We start from the raw sequence: 20,993 nt of genomic DNA, 5'->3' as shown, positions 1-20,993 counted from the left end.
CTGAATTTCTGAGTCGATATTGGATCTCCGAAATCAAACTAACGAGGTAATTGAATTCCGCTACATATTCAAATAACAGTGTAATAGACTCTTAAGGATTACAGAAAACTTTACTAGGATAACTTTCATATCCTCCCCCGTAATTCTCTCTAGGATCCCACCGACTACAGGGTGTTTTGGTGGTTTGGTAGCCGCCGTCCTCATCACGATTCTCGCGATCTGCCTTGTCCGTACGGCCATCGCTTCGGTCCTTCGAGCCTGCGTCAGTCGAGTCGTTCGGTGTAGGGAGGCACTGTTGTTTCAAAATTCGAAGCCAAACCAGAGGCCAAACGGAACACGGCTCGGCGCCACCGTCGAGATAACACAGTCCGAGGAGCGTCATCTTTACCGGTGCGTGCGCGAGTGTATGTAGTAAATATCGGGTGCACCGAAATAATCAACCGACGGACAAACAGAAGGAAGTGACTGTCAGAAAAAGGGTAATTTTATGACTGAAAAGTGGCGCGAATCGGTGTTTTTTTAGAACCTGGACGAATTTCGGTGGAGCGGCTAGGATACGAAGCGGCGTTCCGGAGCGGACAAGAGGTAAGGGCGAGGGAGGGCGGTGTGTAGGGCGTATTTTGGGAAATTAAGGACATTGATCGGGCGTAAGGCCCGGAAAAAAACCCTGGAAATCGGACGGCGTTGCCTTTTTAATTATGCGCCCTACGAAACATATTTAATTTGTGGGCATAAGATAATTTTGAAAAATTGAAACTTTTTCAACTTTAATCCAACTTTTAATTATACGATTTTTACAATATATTAAATTTGTGGTAAACTTATGAATAGTAATTTTTAACTTATAAGTAATAAGAGATAACAACTGATTTTTTATATTTAATTTTTAATTATAAAAAGCATAATATTCTTTATGCAAATCTTCGAAAATCAAAATAGAAAGCACTTGCTAATTTTGAGAAAATATTAATTAGAATTATTAAAAATAATGAAAATATTTTTTGTGTAATTGTGTTTCTAATTTTGTAATTTTTTGTAATTTGTCGCATTTTAATAATTAGATTTTCCAACTATATTAATTTTATTTATTTATTAATATTATTATTAATTTAAGTACATGCACCAAGCAAAAAGTAAAATGTCATTATATCATATAATATTAGGTCAATCCTAGATAGAAATAAATGCCTTTTCTACTGTCTTTTTTACTGCTTCTGTGTACAGTGCTATTGGAAATAAATCTTATCTTTTTTTCTATGTAGAAAAAGAAAGTGTAGGGACAAAAATAAAAAATAATTCCTCAGTCTAGATTGACTGTTTTTCACTATAAAAACAATCAATTAAAGTATTTCAGAATTAGGGGGGAGGGGTAAAAAGATATAAGTAAATTATTGCTACTCGAGTGCTGTCATCAGTGCTGTTAATATAGTATATCCAGTTGGCTACGAAATAATAACGATCGATGACATTCCCCATATAAAATGACAGGAATCTTTATTTCCGAGCCCTCTCTGGTAGCCGTCTCTGACGCTGTTTTTTTTTCGATGGTATAAGGGTATTACTCAATGACATCTCTTTAGATATCATTGGTATTACCCTTGATTATGGATAAACATTATTATGGATACTTATTTATTTTTACCCTGTAAAATAAATTTTAAATTTTACAGAACATTTCTATCTACCTATTATAAGTAGGTTAAACAAAAAAATAATTATATTTAAGTTAATTATTAATTAAACTAATTAAGAAGCTTTAATAGAATTAATTGTAAATATTTGAGCAATAAATAGTTCAATTAGAATTATGTATAATTATTCTCTATTAAATACACGTTATAATTCTAGATTTATAATTATTTCACGTCTTCATATAACGTTATCCTGTAAAGAAATGTTATTTCTGGTGTAATTGAAAACTGTTAGGTACAATCTCAAATTGCATATTAATTAATATTTGCAGGGTAAATGAATTTGTAGTAACGCTATATAAAGATAGCTGCAACTTATCAACATCTACTAGTACGTCCTTTTGATTACAGAGGACCAATTTATTAAAGGAAATATTCAGAATGATAGAAAAAAATAGTTTGTTCAAGAGAGAATAGCGTTAATATTTATTTAAAAGAAATTGTGCTCTTATACTCTCATAACATTTGTCTGTTGTTCAAGTAACGACACTTTAAACGGACATTATAAGGAAACTGCAGGTCGCACAACGCTCACTGGAACGAAATTATGCTGGGAATAACCAAGAAAGACAGTAATATAATAGAGTGGATACAACAAAAGACCCAGGTAATAAGTGTCATCCACAGAATCAAAGCCTTCAAGTAATAATGGGCAGGACGGACAACAGATGGACCACAAAAATTACAGCATGGTACCCACCAGGAATTAAGAAACCTAGAAGAAGACCAAACCTGAGATGGAACCATAATATTAGGAAATTAGCAGGGATAAATTGGGGCCGCATAGCCAACAATAGACGACAATGCTAAATATACGAGGGAGGCTACACCATAATTGGAAATGGTTGAATAAGCTGAAAATAATAATGATGAAACATTTGTCTAAGATAATCTATCAACAAACCTACTTTAATATCAAACGGCCCACCCTGTACATTATAAATAATAACCGTGTGAAAAAAATAAAAATTGTCAATATTTTTCGCTACACATTTCTAGAACGGATGAGAAACACTGAGCAACAAAATTACTAGGACAAAAACGAGTACTTAGGTAATAAAATAAAATTTTGTTGTATCTAGTAGTTAACTCTGTCCACAAACAATACGTGCTGTTGCTTTTTATTGTTTATTCCCATTGTTATACATTTGGTAGCAATGTTAAATAAAATGGTAGGGGAAAGGCTTAAATAAGTACCTATATAAAATATCGAGTGAAACTATGAAGCATACAGTGAAAATAAAACTATGCAGCCATTTTTTTAAAATTTAAATGACATCTGCCATTTTAAGAAAGTTTTTCTTTCCACAAGGGGCCGTTCTCTGCCGGAAACACTGCGACTTGTAAGGCCTATTGTGTTTGTCCCCTTTCTATACCTGCACCCATTCTCCTACCCCTGTACCCTGCACTAACTTATGCAGGTTCTTGATAGGATGGCAGCATAGTTCCTCCGGTTCTAGCCTAGCTTTCCCAAAGCAGCAAAGACTTCTTTGATACAGGTTGAGCTTGTTCAGGTAACACTTGACAGCCATGTGTCCTGTCAAGAGGCCTGTTGTAATCCGCACTTTATTCCTGCTAAGCGTTAGCAGTTTTTTTGCGGTTTTAGAGCTAAGTCCTTGGATAAAGGCCTAGCTGTGTCTGTGCCCCTGTCTTTTATTTTAAGAAAGTTAAATTGTAGTCTAATTATTATATTATTATTTATAATTACACTAGAAAGCAATTAGAACATTATATAACACTTCCGGATATTTTCGTTTAATTAAAAAAAAAACAATAATAAAAGTTTAATCACAATCTATTTATTAGACAGCTAGTCAACTTCGTTAAGAGCCCCATCTTTCGTGATATTTTGACAACGTTTCGTGCACTATAAAACTCCACCATCAATGGCGAAAAAATCGTCCAATTTAATGGGTCTTTGGAGTGTTGTAACTCGGGCCCTCTATGCCCTGAAACTCGGGATGTACTCTTCGAGCTCCATCTTTTTATATTTTATTTTGACGAAGTTTCGTGCACTACGAAACCCCATCATCAATGAATCAAATAAAAAAATCGTCCGGTTTAAATGAAATTTGTGTGGAAAAAGCGGAGTGGATCAAGGCCAACTTAACCGTGTACGACACGTGTCACTGTGACAGTTAGTTTTGACATAAGAAACGTCAAAAGTTGATGTACATCTTTACTAGTTGACTTACATCTCCATCAGGGTGGGACTAAGGATTTGATATTGAAGAAAAATGTTGGTCGATTTCGGCATAATTAAGAACGGGCTGCAAGATGACGCCCTCGACGTTTCGAACCGATGTCTCTAAATGGACGAAATCATCAGGATTTTTCTCTCTTAATTATGAGTCAATTGGAACCAAACTCGGCACGTGGATGGAGGTACCCGAATGGAGTCCTCAAACGGACAGCCGGGCAGACAGAGAGACAGACACACAGACGGAAGTAAGAAGAAATTTTACTTCAAACATGCGCATATTTTTTTTGTATCTAAGAGCTATTTTTTCGATTGTATCTTAACAACAGGTGCCCGGGGGCGTAGAGGTACAGGCTCTCGTCTACGAATCTGAAGGTAGTGGGTTCGATTCCCACACCATTTCATCAGCTGACTATTTTTATTAAAATACAAATAGTTTGGGTACCTAGGTCGACTCAGCCTTAAATGAGTACTTGGGATTCACAATCCTGAGGTAATAATAGGCGGTTGAAGCGTAGTGCTGGCCACATTACCTTCCTTGTATACCTATTCCCAAGGCGTTAAACGCTATATATACGGGAGCTATTATTATTATATATCTTAACAACTCTATATTCTGCATAATTGCAGATTGTATGAAAGAAATAAATGTATTATAGAATGAAAGGAGTCATTGAATAAAGAAAAATAAACGGTCGCTTGCAATCTCAGGAATCCACGAAGGCGGGAAAAAAATGTTCGTCATCGAAGCCGGCCGTGGAAGTAAACAAAAGAAGCCTCTTTAAAATCAGAGAACCACCGAGAGTAAAGAGATGCTGGAGCACAAGAGGCGCGCGCACTGCGGTCCTCAACCGCCTGGTCTTAACTGTACCATCGTGGAACCCAGCCAGCGCGCTGCTGGTCATTGACCAACGACGGTTGATTTTTCAGCGTTTGTTTTCGTTTTTCATTTGCGGTCGAAGTGGGCTAGATCCGAGGACGATGTAACACCTGTCCGAAGAAGATGCTTCGGTAACATTTTCTCGATATTTGGCAATCCAATATGGGCAATTGTCATATCTTGCGTCGCTTATGCAAGTTCGGGACTCAGACTGATAAAAAAGAGTGTGTAGAATCACGATATACACTGGTCATTATTCAAATTTCATGGCCTGTATTTTAACGCTATATGATTTGGAAAATAAGGTGAAATATTGAATTTTATACTAATTACTTGAATGGGCCATGGACATATTCGGCCTGACTAACTGGAATTTAAATTTCCCCCTGATGATTCATGTGGTGGTTCTGCCGTTAAAAATGTCAAGTTGTCACATTTATTTATTTATTTCCTGACATTGTCATTCGTTTTGACATTTTAGTTTAGTATTACGAGTTCTTGGTTTAAATGAATTGTGTTGTGATGCTTTAAGCTTAAACATTTTTACTGGCAGACCTTGCAGTTGAACATTGTTCTTTTTAGAACCTCTTTTAGTGCGAAGCGGTACAAAATAACTTAATAGCCGTTGCAAAAAACTCATCGCAACCTTATTAAAATATTTTGAACGGGAAATCATTTCTGTAAAAAAATCATCTAAACGCAAAATCACATTTTTGCATAAAATGAATATATATATATATTTTTTAATTTGATGAAGTGCTGGGTTTTAATTATAAAAGCTTTAAAATTCATATTAATTATCAATTATCAAAAACTATTAATTAAATTGAAAAAATACAAAATATTAAAAAGGATGTATAGATTAAATTAAAGTAATGAATGGTATTATACAGGGTGAGTCTTAAATCAGTATTTTCGGAGCTTTTTCTCGATAAAAGAAATATGTTTTCTCTATACCGTTTTTTTTAATTAGTCCAAAATAACCGAGTTATTTTACTTTGAAAATTAAAAAAATGGTTTTTTGCTTCAATTTTGAGAACCACTGGAGCTTTTCTGGGTTTTCTTTCTTGTAAATTTAATCTGCTTCCTATATTGCCATATTATCAAGAAATTATGTTTTTTTACTAAAAACTGAAAAAAAAAAATAAAAAAATTCCAAATTTTCAAAATAAAATGTTCGCGAAAAAAAGTCATAATCCTGTTTCTGGGGTTGAAAAAATATACTACCCCTAAAAATATTTGCACTTATTTAAGACTCACCCTGTATATCATTTTGTGATTTTGGAGCTTAACCAATATTTACCTATCCATTAAAATTTATGATTTTTTTAAGTATTACAAAATATTTCTCAAGTATACTTGTTTGTTATTGACAGATAAATAATGGCGTAACATTTGTACACAAGAAGAAAGTCCATTTAATCCAACATCATTTTGATTATCCATTTTAATATTTTTAATTCTAGAAGATTTATATTAATTAATTATTATTTAATATGTTAATAGTTTTTATTTAGTTTAAAATCGCCAATAATTGAAGGACGTTGTCATTAACAATAATTCAGAGTCAAATTATTTAGTGTTTTTACCTTGTACACAAATTGATCTAACCAAAGAATGAAAAAAAGTAATTGTTAACTCTATTTATATTTATAAATGTCATATACCATTTGATTTCTTTATTCTTGAATAATCTAATTTCTCGTTCATTACTTATTTATTTTCAGTAGCAGACTGTTTACCAGTAAAATGTCACAACCATCAAAGATATTTTTATTTAAATCTCTAAAGAAATCAGAGAAAATAGATTGCACATAATTGAACTGTGCCAATCAGCTAAATTGACTTACTCATAAGACTAATGACAAGTAACAACCACGCTCACCACACAATTTAAAAACAAAACAATTTAAAAATTGCAATATTTATCGAGACAGGGGAATTAAGAATATATCTATAATAGTTCATATGAAATAAACTTTTAGTCACGTGACTAAGCTTGACCGCCACAGCGTTGCCAGCTTTCACATATTTTCTTTTAATCAACATATTTTATAGGAAACGAAAATAACTAATTATAAATATACAAACAGCTATTATTTACATCAACAAAACTCACCTTCTTAACAGCACTTAAAGGGCCTAGCGCTTTTCCGTTCAAAATATTCTAATAAAGTTGCGATTATTTTTTTATGGCTATTAAGCTATCTTGTATACTTCGCACTAAAAGAGGTTCTAAAAGGAACAATGTTCGACTGCAAAGTCTGTTAGTAAACATTTTTAACATTAAAGTATCACAACACAATTACTACCTAATTTAAACCAAACACTCGTAATACAAAACTAAAGTGTCAAAACGAATGACAATGTCAGGAGATAAATAAATAAATGTGGCAACTTGGCATTTTTTACAGCAGAGCTACCACCTTAATCCCCAGCGTGAAATTTAAATTCCAGTTAGTTAACCCGGCGCCGAATATGTTCATGGTTGGCAACATGAATTTAAAAATCGCGTCCTCGATTACGTAACTAAAAGTTTAATTAGTATCGAATATACTTTAGTATTATTAACATTCTACATTTTATTTTATAGAACTAAAAGTGACTGGAGATATAATTTGTTGATTTGCACCGGTGTTTTTTACTATACAGGCTGTAAAAGAAGCTGCTTGCGTCAGTTTAATTTAGGGGGTGATTCCTTTTTTAAAAATAAGTAGGGGTTTCTTACAAATTTTAGTTACATAAAGTGAACGGGTGAACCAAACTCATAATACAAATCTTTCAAAAACGAGAGAGTGATAATGTACTTACTTATTAAAACCTTCTATTAGTACCCACGTGGCTGTCGTTAAAAGTAATTTGCCCAACTGTACATATATACTTACATGATATAATAATCATTACTGAGATACTGCAGATGTTTGACATAACTTCCAATGATAGATTATTTATTATTCCGATGAACGGTTTTTAGCAGTTTTGCTCTTTTGTAGCGATGGAGTGGACTGGAAATGTAGGTTAGACGCAAAATGCAAACCGCTTACTTGATTTGCAACGTTTTTTTTAAGTTAAGTATCAGTTACAAATAGAGTCAGTATAACAGTTAAACAGATCTATTTCTGTTTAACTGTTATACTGACATGAAGATTTTACGGAAAATTTTGAAAGGGTCAATAAAAACCTTTTTTGCAACCACTGTACATGATTGTTCTTACGTTTTCTGTTATTTTAGCTTGACCCGAGCAAATGAAAATGTGGAACAAGCGCTTGGGTAGCTCCAAAGGAGGTTTTGTTCCTAAAGATTCCTTTCATGATCTGAATTCTCGCAGCGTCGTGCATACTTTTATTGTTACGTTTTCCTAATGGAAGGTTGTAAAGCAAGAAAATCACGATGTTGCCGTAAAGCATAGATAAGAGCTGACATAAAAGTTCAGAAAGAGCCGTTCTATTTCAAAAATCTCGAAAAACTTCATAAATTCTGTTTCGCAGACGAGTATCTCACAGTTGATACTTTATACTGGAATTAAAAACTTGATTTTGTTTTTTTTCTTCTTAATAAAATATACGAATGATAACCATGGCTATACAGGATTTTTCATAAATATAACCCTCCCGTTACAAATATTTTATGATTTAATTTGAACACAAATCTTAATAATTTAGTCTAAAGCTTCATTCAGAACCTCGCAATTAGTGGAATAAATTAGTGGTTTCAATTACACTTTATACTTTTTAGTTTACGATCGTTCACAATATTTAAAAAACACTATTTAAATTAATAGAATATCTTAGCAACAGCTTGCGTTAGTCAGTTGTACCCACAGAAAGCCTATTTAGCTTATACGAGTAAAACAATCAACTTTTGATTTCTAACCACTAACTACAATTTCTCTTGACGAAAGATAATCAAAGGCCAAAATGACATTTCTCGCAAATTTTGAAGTATAATTAGTGGAAAAATTAAAATTTTGATAACTTTTTCTACTATAATTGAAAATGTCTACCACTAATTTTGACGTTCTGAATGCTTACATTGAAATGAGGAAGATGCATATATTTTATTTTTCGCCAGAAACTGTTCAACTTATTAGAATAAATATGTGTAAATGCAAAAAAAACTTTTTTCTTGGAAGCAGTACCACAATTTTATAAAACGGGCCATTAAAATACTATGAACAACGCAAACGACGCCTCGCGAATTGAAATGATATTCTATTGGTCTGACGTCACTCGCCGTTCTGGTCGACGCGCGATGGCCAGCAGCAGCCAGACGTGTTCCGTTTATGTACGTATTTAGGTGGCGTACTAAGACATTTTTGTTGCTTTTAGCGTTGATTGAAGGAGCTGTTTATGCTTTTTTGTGCAGTTATTATTTGTATGTGTTGTGTGTTCTGAGAATTTTTTAAGTGATGGCAGATTCCGGGTTTGTAAAAGCACAATCAGATAACTTGCCAAAAGTGGATGCTTTTATGTTGGCTGCTTTTATAAATACAAATTCCCAATCTATTGGTGCTGAATTACGAGGAAAGGACAGAGAGGTATGTAACATTTATTCTTTGTAGTACTGAGGCATATTTAAGTATAAGTAGGTACCTATACTGTTACGAACTTTTATATAGTTATAAATATTAATGTTATAAACTTATTTTTCAGATCAGGTAGGGAGACGTATGGAGATAATGCTGTAGGTTATGTAGAAGTGAAAAGAGACAAAAATATTTGTTTAGTACGTGGAAAACTAACTCCAGAGCATAGCCATGCCATAATATTTAACGGCAAAGTCCCTCTCTAGCCCCTCTAGCCCCCTCTAGCCCCCTCTAGCTCCCATCTAGACCTCTCTAGACCCCTCTAGCCCCCCTAACCCAAAAAAACGAAGGACATAATCTCATTAAGGATGGGATTATCGACAACTTTTATCTGAAAACTTTTTCTCTAAAATAGATTATAACGGAATTGGAGACGATTTTTAAAAAAGCCAAAATTTGTTTTTTTCGAAATATCTAGTAAGCCATGAACTTTTTCAAAAATCTGAGAGGCGCATATTTATAACGCCACAAAACTGCAATTCTTTCCCCATTTAACCGACTCTCTATCTTCAGTAGTTTCCGAAATACCTATAGAGAACACCCTACAAAACTCACCCTGTATATTTTTAAATGCACTCTTTAGATTTACTTGAAATGGTAGATTATTCCTTTATAATGATGGTGCCGTGTAATTGCCAAGTCATTGTAATTATTACAGAAATAAAGGTGTCTAAGTGCTTAATTTTTTTTGGTTTTACATGAAAAATTTCACAACTATAATAAGAAACAAATAAATTACTTTTGTGATTTTATTTCGTAGGCTGAAATAAACTGTTCAATCCAATTTTAACTGTTCTTATAGGTACCACTTTTACATGCATTGCATATTTCTATCGATAAATATAACGTAAGTTGGAATCTGAATAAAATGAAGACACTTATTTGAAAACATGTTTTCCTTGTTATATAATTCATTAACTATCGAGAAATAATGTCAAAACATGTCGATCATAATTTTATTACTATGTTTGCTTAATGAAAATCGTAGTCACCTATGAATTAATATTTAAATTTTCGTTTACCTTTCAAAGTAACGCACATGACGTGATTGGATAATATTTTTAGAATGATATATCATGTTAAAGGCTAGAATTCATACTGTCATTTTGTTAAGAAGGAAAACTTATCATACAGGGTTCGACAATAGTGCCTCGGGCATATGTAGCTCCTGAAATAAAAAAAACTTGAGAATTTTGTTTAAGTGCAAACCTAAAGTATGTACGGGGATGTATTTCAGGAAAATATTTTAACTTCCATAGGGTGGCTCAAAAAAGTGTGAGTGGATCGGCATGATTTTTTTTAAATGGAACGCCCTCTATATTATTGCATTTTGATCTTTGTTTCAGATCACTTTACATAATTCTAAGATATGAGTAAATATATTTTGATAATTTCAGAGATATTAATATATAAACAAAAAATATATTTATTTTTCAACATTCCTTAAATAAATCATTACAAATACAAGAACTGTCCTGAGAAACTATATTAGGTAAAGTAAGTACAGACCATCTAAAGTAAATACCTATATTAACGGCAAACAATCATATTCACATGGCAATTTCTATTGAGTAAAAATATTTTTGGGAAATATTTGTGTTTTGGAATTTTTTGCTTTTTTGTAAATCAAATACTAATTTTCCACGAAGTTTTTTTATTTATAGCAATCGGGTCCAAATTAATGTTTATTATTATTTTAAAGGCCACATTACGCCATTTTTTTTTCGACAATACGGTACTTTATCCGTGTAAAATCTATTATTTTAAACTTTAATTTTATTTTACAATCACTGGTTTATGAATATAAATAACTATACAATTATACTGAGTTACTGATGCATTATAAAACTATACAGAGTGAGTCTCAAATAAGTGTAAATATTTAGTTTTCAGTTTTGACATCAAGAAACACGCCTATGAGGTTTTTATGGCAGAAAACAATTCTTAAGAATTGAAGATAGTATCTTGATAATATGACAACATAGGTAGTAGATTAAATTTACAAGAAATAAAATCTAGAAAAGAATGTTTTTTAATTTTCACAGTAAAATAACTCGGTCATTTTGGATTTATTTGAAAAACAGCAAAGGAAAATATGGTTTTTAACGAGATCCAGCTGCCTTGAAAAGATTTTACATTTATGTGAGGTTCAAGTTAACGTCTCCTTCTTTGGTCTCCTTCAATGACTAAAGAATTCAAGACCAAATAACACCCGAGAGCAAATTGTTACCATGGCACCAAACAGTGCCGTGGCCATATTTTTTTCTTAACTTAGCTAGTTGAAGGGATATTTATATTTTTGATAAATGTTTTGACTACGCCACAACTACGCTTTTAGTGCAGGCGGTGGCATCATACTAATTATATTACGAAAAAAACGTATTAAAATGTTAACAAAGGGTACAAAACTAGTGTCGACATATAGCACACATCAAGTACATATAATATCAGAAAAATAATTATCGAATTCAATAAGAAAACTTAAGAAAACGCTAAAAAGGTGGAGCGGATTGTTTATTGACCTATGAAACGTAACTCTTGGCTCTTTCTTGTCGCTGCTGCTTTTACATTTGAAAGTTGAACAACTAATCAGCATTGTAATAAAGTTTATACAAAGTTCACTACACACAAACTATTAAAAATTGCTAAAATTGTCACTGGTGACCAACTGATGACTCATTGTTTGCCACCAAAAGAAAAGACGTCTATGGTCACAAATTCTGGTGCAGCCCGTATATGGGCGTTATATGTCCTTATATTCTTTAGTCATTGGTCTCCTTTCTGCTGCAATGGCTAAACTGGACGGGACCTACTTTCTTTATGCGGAATCCAAACCGCGGTCCTCGGCCATATCATGGTCAATGGCCTACCGACTTAGCGAGTGTCTAAATCGACTCTTACTCACGAGATATCCGATCTCATCCGGCCTCAAACCGGCGTGAATGAGCAGTGTGTGTCAATAGATTTTACACTCTTGCCTTTGGACAACAGCACGATGCAAAGTTTCGAACCGGTCACCCGTCCATCCACCAGCATCGCCTTACGTCGCTTAACTTCGGTGTTCTAATGGGAACCAGTGTTTCGACGTATCTGGGCCGTTGCCATTTTACATTTATATAAGATTCATCCTGTATATATATAATTTATAGCACAAATTTGATAAAGTGTAAAGTGGAATAAAAAGAGCCTTTTAATAAACTGTAATAAGTTGTAATTAAAAAAAAACATGTAAATCTTTGTACCGAAATTTTTAATTTACATTGTAAAATGCGCGAAACACGAAAAAAAGGGGAACAAAACATTAAATTGAAAAGAATTGCTTTTTCTGCAAGTTAATCTTTTTCTACCCTTTTTTCCTGGAAATTAAGAAATATTTCTTCCAAATTCACTGTCGTGGAAACCTGGCCCAAGCTGGTGTTCTTGTACAAGTTACTTGGTCCAATTTGCCACACAAATACTTTTGTACTGTGTCTACCGGCGTTGATTGAAGAAATAAGAACAACGTTATGGACGATTTCGTAATACAAAGCATACCCGAGATATAGCTGGCGTTACTGTTACATGTCCAAGATTTAGTTTAGCTCTGCGCCGCTGCTCGCCGATAGTCGTTTACAGCGCAGCGGATAAAAAATGCTGTACCGTAGTTCTGCTTTCAGTCGACAGAGTGGTGGTTGCCGGAGACAGTATTGCCAGAACGACGGATTAATCCTTAGATTTACAGATTTTGGTTACAGTACGTTAATAATAAGGATTTTCTATCATTAAAAAATGTAATATAACATTATACGATTAAAAATAGAGAGTTGACGCCAGAGTTGGCTTGGAAATGAAGTTCGCCGTTATTTCATATCTAAATATTATGGTAATAGTCGTCATTTCCAAGCCAACTAAACGACTTTTTTCGATCATATGAATTATTTAGTACCTATAAAAGAATTTTTATTTTTGTTGTTTATTTTATATTTAACATGAATAAATTTTCAATACATAAACGCGGATTTTTCATCCAAAGATATTATTTTCATCAAACGTATTACAAATATTACGCATTTTAATATGGCAACACTGGCGCTTTCAGTTCCACACTGTCTTCGATATGTTTTCGCTAGCCGAATTAGAGAAAATGAGTGTTTTATGCGTTGGCTGCAGAACAAGTAGAGAGAGAGGCTCCACCGTACATCACTTGAGACGTAATGGAAAATCAAATCAAATCAGCCTTATCACGAATATACTCATTAGGTTGCGTATCTTCCCAATTCTTTCAATCAATGTGTTATTTTGTAAAATACTTTTTTTGTTTGAAACATTTATATTTTTTATATTGTTTTATTTTCTAAAATATTTCACCACCAATTTTCTGATAAAGGCCTCGTTAGAACTATCGTTCTCATACATAAATAACTACATAATTTAGTAATTTAGGGATATATGAAGAACATGTTTCTAGATAAACACTACTCTGGAAAATTAAACAACAATTTATAAAAGACCTGTGAAACAGATAACTGTAATTTGTCATTCTTGACAATGCGGCAAGTAACTAAAATAATATATGTAAATATGGATAATGGATCGTTGTCTTTTAGCAATGTAGAAATTAAATGCAGACAATAAAATTTATGTAAAAATGTTTATGTATTTAAAGCATATAAATTTTATATGTAAAATTGTTTTTAAATATTTATTTCGATATGTATTTGCCCTATTTTTAGCCGACCATACCAACAGGTATGGTAGGCTTTAAAAATCGGCAAAAAGAGTTTTTTTAATTTCACTCAAAATGAGTTATTTGGGTCATAAATGACATAAATACAAAATATTTTCATGGTGCCTGTCTGTCCGTCCGTCTGTAACACGATAACTCAAAAACCGCTAAACCGATTTTAATCAAATTTGGCACAAAAATACTGTGGCATCCGAGAATCTGGCCTTTAGTTTTTGGTGGGGGTGGGGGTTGGTATGGGGGTATAGGAGGGGGTTAAAAATTTAAAAAATCGTAACTCTAAAATTACAGTAGCTAGCGAAACGCGGTTTTCAATTTAAGATTAGGAATAATATTTGCAACAAAATTTGTAATAACATCAAAATCAAAGTCGCAGTTTTTGAGATAAAAAAAATCAAGTATGGGCGGTTATACGTGCCTCCCGGCGCCAATTTTTAGATATTAATACACAGTAGCGTGTTTAGTCTGTTTTTTAAATTTTATTTGATATTAAATATTTTTTTTGTGAAATAGATTTTGAATTTTTATGCGAATTTTAACGTGCCATGTAGGCGTCGATTAGCACAAAATTATTATGGACCACTGATGGGAAAACACCCGGTATATTGGAATATGGGTAAATACCCAAGGTCTTGAATCCGGTATATACCCAATGGGTAAATACAGGGTATATTGCATTTGGGTAAATACCACTATACCCGTTATATACCCAAGTATACTTACTTTGTTAATTTTAATCTAGGTACTCAACAATTTGTTGTTAAATTCGACAAAAGAAACATATATAAAAGGTCTGAAAGGTCAGAAAATCACCAGTTAGCCAAAGAATGAACAGTAGAATGAATCATTAATTTCTATCAAAAGCACAAGATCAGCAAAATATCAGTACAACCCCTGGGTGCAATTTAGGTGAATACCCTAATTTTAAAAGGGGATTCCTATGGTCCTCGGCCATATCATGGACATTGGCCGTACCGACTTGGTAAGTGTCTAAATCAACTCTTACTCACGAGATATCCGATCTCATCCGGCCTCGAACCGGCATGAATGAGCAGTGTCTGTCAATAGATTTTACACTTTTGCCTTTATTGGACAACGGCACGATACAGAGTTTCGAACCAGTCACCCGTCCATCCACTAGTATCGTCTTACGTCGCTTAACATTGGTGTTCTAATAGCTGGGCCGTTGCCTGTATAATATTCCTCAATGGGTATACCGTCCTGGTCATTCAGTGTATAGGATTTTAATGGATACGACAGAATAATACAATTGACCGGTTGACAGAGAGAGACGCAAAATAAAGTATAAGTAGTATAAGTATTGTCAGTTCGTAAACGTGTAGGCAGGATTAAGATTGAGCATGGTGGGAGCACAAATAGACTCCGATGCCGATGACAATTCGAGACTGCTCTCAGTGTTGCCAGATAAACTTCCTCTAACAACCTCTGCATAACTAATAGCATATTGTCAAATAATATCAATAGTTAGAATAGTTTTCGTTTTCTGGTTAGAATTTTTGTTTTAAATCTCAATAAAGAAAAATTACATATTTAAAAAAATAAACTACTCAAAACAATTATCGCATATTTTCTAAAAAAATATTAATTTGAAAAACAAGACATTTTGAATTCCCTGACTTACGATTTTAAATAGTATACGGATACTGTGGAGGGAAATTCGATAAAACAAGCCTACGCTCAGACCTGTAATTTTTAGTCGGCCGACTATTTAGTTGCAAAAGTGAAAACAATACATACTTATGAAGTCAATCGGCCGACTATTTAATTGCACGTGGGCGCGGCTCCATAAGAATATATTGGTTACAAATATGCAACTAAATAGTCGGCCGATTAAAATTGCCTGTCAGCGCATAGCCTAAGGCCTACACCTTTTGGGTATATACAAGATATATACCCAAATTTTATTCACCTAGCCGTTGGGTATTTACCCACGGCCTATCACTGTTATCGACAGTTAATTTTAAGTATTCTGTGAAGTCGTTTTTATCCATACACACACTTCTTTAAAAAAATTACATGTTATGCTATAATAAATATATTTATTTTTTAAATTGTTTTATACTCACAAAGGTTTTTTTATTCAATATTTACCTCTCTTAATTGAATTTTGTTGCGAATTACTTTTGGCGTTGGGTTGAATGAAAACAATTAAATTATGTATTTAAATATACATTTCGCATGGTTTCGTAAAATATTACAAATATTTTTGTTCTTTTATAGTAAATGGAATGATAAATTACGAAAATGAATTATTTAACTTTAAAAATAAAAAATAGTTTTTATTCGATATCTATGGTATAATTAGAATTTAGCCCCGAATAAGGTTTATAAAAAATATTATTTATTAGACTCCTATATTTTAGAATTTTGGGAAAAGTTAATTTAAAGACACATTTTTGATATACAGGGTATCCCAATATTCCGTGGACATAGAACGACTACATATGTTTATGGAATCAAAATAAGTTCATTAGACACAATTTACTATAATTATACAAAAGTGCTTCGTTTTTCCGTTAGAGAACATCACACTTTAAAAAAATTAAACAGTTTTTAAGATATTTGGAGAACCGTTATTCCAATTTCAATAAGATTTGGGTTACCTATGTTTTGCTAAGTGCTTTAACATTTGAAAAAACACCATAATTTATTATTATCGTAATCAATAAAACCTACTTTAGTAGAAGATCTCAAGATTAACTACTATCTGAAGACTAACCCGAACATATGAAACCGACCCTAAGAAATTAAGAAAATATTTTTGTCATATTTCAGAAAATAAAAATGAAACAGAAATGAAATATAATCTAACATTTTCTATAACAATTTTTAATACATTTAATTTCCTTGTAATTAAAATGACGAAAATACGAATTTTAATGCAGTCTCATAACTGAGATTCAATGTTTAGATAAAGCGATGGTACTTCGAGCTGTCAAAGTGGTATCATGGTGGCGTTTTATCGCCTTGGAAGAAGTCGACCTTCCTCTTCTCGTTGGCGCTTTGCTTATTAATACTACTAGGTACTACAAAATCTGTTTCAACGGTCTCCAAGGAATTCCAATCGTCAGTGGCTCGACGGGATGAAGATCGGCTGCTGTCAGGGCCGTATCTGAATAATAAAATTATTTGATTCAAATAAAATGGGTCTTTGAGTAAATCTGTTTAGTTTTAAATCTGTTAATAAATATTGTTTAGTAATAGGAATCAAATATTTGTTTAAATTGTTTGAGAAATTTACGGATTATCGGAGGTTATATACAGGGTGGTCCGAACTGTATTCCGGAAACTTCGGCAGAATATTCTGCTGATAAAAATAAGTAAAAAAGTTCCTATAAATGTATGTTCTAAAATGCTTACTTTCGGAAATACAGGGTGTAAAAGTTTCATTTTTATTTTGATTTTTTCCAAATCATTTCTGAAGCAACGTCAATATTTGGATGAAAATTGGCATCTGGGAGTTCTTTGGCATGAGAAATTTGATTTTGATGTCAATATGATTCCCATTTGTAGGGGGCGCCACCTACATGTGTTTTAACTGTTTTGAAGAGTAAATAACTTTTCGCCCGTAGCTGTATAAAAGTACTAGGTGTAAACATAAATATTTCCGTTGCTTTTTAAGTAAAAAATGTCTCTTGGTAAAAATCGCTACGACTAACCGTTCTCAAGATATTTAGAATGGAAATAGTCAATACATGTGATTATTGACAAAAAAATAAAAAGTTGACTAGATAGTTATTTGACTGAAATAATAAATTGGGAAAATTTTTATTTTTTTAAATTACTTATAAATTTTTCTGCGAAAAAATGATGATAAAACAGTTTCTGATGAACTTTTGACACAAAAGCATTTCAAATTTATGATTTGAGTCTAAAACTATTTAGTCAACATGTTTAATTTATGTTAATGAGACAGGTATTGATAATTTCAACTCCAAATATGTCAAGAACCATTACTCGTAGGGATTTTTCTCAAGAGACCTTTTATACGTAAAAAATGTCGTAAATGTATATTTTTTACTCAGTAGTTTTATATAAAAAAATATTACTCTTCAAACCATTTAAAAAATTTGTAGGTGGCGCCCTCTACAAGTAGGAACCGTATTCACATCAAAATCAAATTTCTCATGTCAAAAAACTCCCAGACACCAATTTTCATCCAAATATTTACGTTACTTCAGAAATTATTTGGAAAAAATCAAAATAAAAATGAAACTTCTACACCCTGTACCTCCGAAACTAAGCATTTTAGGACATACATTTATAGGAACTTTTTTACTTATTTTTATCTGCAGAATATGCTGCCGAAGTTTCCGAAGTTGCCGAATACAGTTCGGACCACCCTGTATACATACGGGAGCAATCTCGGATAATTGATATTTAGATAATCTAAAATTTATAAGAATATTAGAAATACAACATACAGTGTATTATATAGTTATTATAAATCCCTACTTTAAATTTTTGAAAATCTCTTTTTAAGATCAAAATGGTTAAAAATAAAGCCTAAACCTGTTAATATTCGGTGACTGAACTATCATTTCAGATAAAACGGCGAGTTTCAAATAATGTTGCCGATTCTAAACAATAGTATACTATTTTCTAAGTAAGACCCATGATTACTTATGGAGCAGTTGCTTGGTATACAAAATTAGAGCAATGTACAGCAAGGCAAAACATGTATCTGCATCACAGGTGCCATGAGAACATGTCCAACAGCAGCAATGGAGGTCATTCTAGACCTAACACCACTGCACATTGTCGTCAGTAGTTGTGTTGTCGTCAATGCGACAATGATTAGAATGGTCATTGACGGAAACAGTACTGGGAGAATTTTCAGGTCAGGGGCTTGGAACACCCTCAAAAAGAAAATTCCACTTCTCCAACTCCCAGTGGATGACATACCAAGAATTTACAACTTTGAGAAACACCTCACTGTAGTATTGAGTAATAAAAAGGATTGGGAAGAAAGAAACGCTTACTCAGCATATAAAAGACCATACCATCACGTGGTATACTGATGCTTCCAAAACCAAGGCAGGGACAGGGATAGGAGGATCTGTGGAGCCGTCTCAGATACTGGCTTTTGTTAAAGCCCTGAGACTGTATGATGAGTTATAACTCGTTATAACTCAAGAAAGGGGAACACACAATAGATCTATAAGGTCGCGGTGATAAACTCCCCTCCTAAACATTCTACATTCTACATACTATTTTATTAGGATTAAAAATTATACTTTTTGTGGCGAGGCTTTACGACGTCTGGCATTACAAGCGAAGCACAAAAAGTAATTTTTACTCCGAATACAACATGCTATTTTTTTCAACGATGTATTTAAACTGCCGTTAAACGGTAGCCTACTAAAATGCCGTTAATAGATATTGTGACGTCGTTCATGTCGGCGGAAAGTAATGCCTAACCATAAGCATTTTGCAAGAGCACCTGTGGCTCCGTGGCTGAGGCTATCGCTTCGGGAGCGAATGGTCCGGGGTTCAAATCTCACGCCGACTAAGACTTTTTTATATATTTTTTTGCTTATAGCGTGATCTTATTGCATTGGTTTCACTTTTTTTGTTGGATTGGTTTAGTTATTTGGCGGGTTGGTTAGCGTGGTTATTTGGAGGGTGTTAATTCATTGGTTAGTTGGTTGGTTTTTACTAATTTATATTTGTTTTTTAAATTTTTTTATCAGTGTCGAGATTAGTTGCGTTGGTTAAATTGGTTATTTGGTGGGGTGGATAGCGTTGGTTAGTCCTTATAAAATTCCTATATTTCATAAAGCCGTCAAGTCTTCAAGTGCGTCACATCAACGACGTCATACCTATTAACGGCATTTTAGTAGGCTACCGTTTAACGGCAGTTTAAGTACAACCTTTTTTTAATAGTTCACAAATAATTTTTTAAACAATTTCCAATGTTGTTTCCAATGGGTTTCCAATAAAATAAAAATACTTAAAAGTAATAAGTAATTCCCTGGAAATAATTATATATCGAGAAATTATGGTTACTAGGTATAAATGGGCTCTTTCACTATATTTTGGAATTAGTATAATTGAATAAAACAATTAATTCTAAAATTTTCTGCTATCTCACGTTCGAAAAATTTGAAGTCGTTCTTAAGTAAATAAATAAAAACAAAAAAGGCCAGAATAAAAATCCGCACTTTATTTTTAATACGTCACACCTGGCATGTTGAAAAGCGGCAACACGGCCAGGCCACCATGCTGACCCATCACCACCTCCACACAAGGCCATTTAACCTTTTCCAATATGGCGGAGATAGAAGTGCTTTATTTAGCGCGTATTTTAAAACCTGCTTTGTTTCCAAATAGGCATTTTTCACACAAATGTCGGGTTAGATTACGTAATATTTCACTAATTTTTTAATTTACAGGGAGTCTAAAGTTTCCCACATAAGTATGGAATTTTTTGTATTATTACGTTTATGAAAACATCAGTTAGTTACTTTTTATAAAAAGGTCTGCTTTCTCAGAAAATAAGTAGTGTTAAAATATTCAAACTTGAAGTAGCATATATAGGGTGTTAAAAATCATCGGAAAAAGAAATAACCAGAAATATATGACAGAAAATAGTAATATAAACTAAATTAAAATTAAAAAAAATTCAATTGCAAACACTTACCTACCATAGTTTAGAATTTACTGAACGTTTGATAAATATATACTATTATGGACAGTATAGGAAGTTACTTGTCTTAGTAAATATGGAATAATTAATACTTGTCTTAGTAAATTGTCAAAAAATATGGAATATTTTTTCTATGTTTCGCAGCATTACACAAATGGGAATAAATTTAAACTATAATAGATGAGGATAAATTAAAAATATAATGTGTGATTTTATATAGAAAAAAAAACTAAATACTTTTTT

At 32.9% G+C, this 20,993-nt stretch overlaps 1 protein-coding gene across 6 annotated transcripts in view; it reads left to right on the top strand.

The window, feature by feature from the left end:
• The first annotated feature begins 341 nt into the window (after positions 1–341).
• The window catches only part of LOC115874690 (protein turtle), a 241,578-nt gene continuing 220,926 nt past the window's right edge, over positions 342–20,993 (top strand). For all 6 annotated transcript variants that reach the window (XM_030889923.1, XM_030889926.1, XM_030889922.1 and 3 more), the window contains exon 1: positions 342–585. The gene's annotated coding sequence lies outside the window, so the exon portion shown is untranslated. The remainder of the gene's footprint in view (positions 586–20,993) is intronic.

Source organism: Sitophilus oryzae, unplaced genomic scaffold, assembly GCF_002938485.1.
Source record: "Sitophilus oryzae breed Bouriz unplaced genomic scaffold, Soryzae_2.0 scaffold_1297_pilon_pilon, whole genome shotgun sequence".
NCBI lineage: Eukaryota > Metazoa > Arthropoda > Insecta > Coleoptera > Curculionidae > Sitophilus > Sitophilus oryzae.
The sequence above is the reverse complement of the archived record's forward strand: the minus strand, read 5'-3'. Positions and strand labels throughout refer to the sequence as shown.